This window comes from Bison bison, unplaced genomic scaffold (assembly GCF_000754665.1).
Source record: "Bison bison bison isolate TAMUID 2011002044 unplaced genomic scaffold, Bison_UMD1.0 scf7180017864184, whole genome shotgun sequence".
In the NCBI taxonomy this organism is placed as follows: Eukaryota; Metazoa; Chordata; class Mammalia; order Artiodactyla; family Bovidae; genus Bison; species Bison bison.
The window spans coordinates 1,442,785-1,443,991 of NW_011494756.1; the positions used below are offsets into that span (position 1 = coordinate 1,442,785).

At 62.9% G+C, this 1,207-nt stretch overlaps 1 protein-coding gene across 2 annotated transcripts in view; it reads left to right on the forward strand.

The window, feature by feature from the left end:
- The window catches only part of PACSIN2 (protein kinase C and casein kinase substrate in neurons 2), a 70,363-nt gene that overhangs the window by 67,140 nt on the left and 2,016 nt on the right, over window positions 1–1,207 (forward strand). The gene's annotated exons all lie outside the window — the stretch shown is intronic.

Here is a 1,207-nt window from a genome sequence, read left to right on the forward strand (position 1 = left end):
CCACATGCCCCCCTCTCAGAGCTGCTGCCCGTCTGCTTCTGGGAGCCTCGCCCCGCGAGGCTGGATGAGAGGCACACCAGGCGTCCGTGTCGGCCCTGCCGGAGCACAGAGAGCCCCCAGGGTGGGAGGAGAGGGGTTTCCCACTCGTGACGCCCACCCTGCGGCCCCCTGCATCGCAGGAGCAGCGGTGCTGACGAAGTGGGTCCCCAGCTGCAGGCAGAGAGCCGTCTCGTGGGAGTCGGCAGCACGAGGACCAGCTGCTCGCCGCGCGCTGGCGCCGACCCGGGTCCTTCCGTGCTTTCGCCCCTAGTCCTCACAGCGCCTCTCAGTCTCCCAGCAGCTCTGAGAGCCCCGGGTGCGGCCCCGCGGGCCTCTGGGTCCACAGAATGAGGAGTCGGGGAATGCTGCTGAACAAGATATAACTGCCGGAGGAAAACGGTGCAGCTAAGCCTGAAAAGTGGGCCAAAATGCCAACGAGAAACACAAAGCTGCAAACTGAACAATGAAGACACCTCAGCAGGCCCATCTTCTGCCAGTTCTCAGAGCTGTCCCTGCGGGCTGGTCACCAGGCCACTCCTTCCTGTCCCCTGGCTCTGGCCTGCTCTGGCCACCCTGAACAGGAGAAGGCAGGCCTGATCACACCTGTGGTCCTTGTCCCCTGGCCTGTCTCCTTGAGAGGCCAGGCTCCTTCTGTCCCTCTCTCATCTCCATATCCCCTCCACCTCCCAGGGCCTTGGTGCAAAGTAGAGGCTCCTTCTTACTTGAGAAAACAGAGGCTCGGTCAGACTGAAGTAGCACACAGAGCCGTGGGGAGAGTCCAGGACCATGCCAGCGCACTCTGGGTGTTGGGAAAGCTTGGTTTCTTCAAGTCAGAGGACAGATGCTCTGAGCTCGGTGCTGGGGAGAGAAGAACGGGCCCCCATGCCTCCCACAGCTGCAGTCTAGACACAGACTAAAGGAAGGCATGGAGACCACGGTAGCAGTGCTGGAGGAGACTCAAGAAGACCATGTGGGCCAGGCCGGGGAGGAAGGCTGCGGGGGGTGGCACAGACCCTGTGGGACGAGGCCTCGGACCTGGCCTGGGCAGTCAGAGGGCGAAATCCTGCAGTCTCTGCAGGAGCTCCTCGGGCAACTGAGACCGGTGTGCTTGAGGGGTACTGTGTGAGAGACGGGGGTCTTTAATCTCTCAGAGCCACCCCCCCCCCCC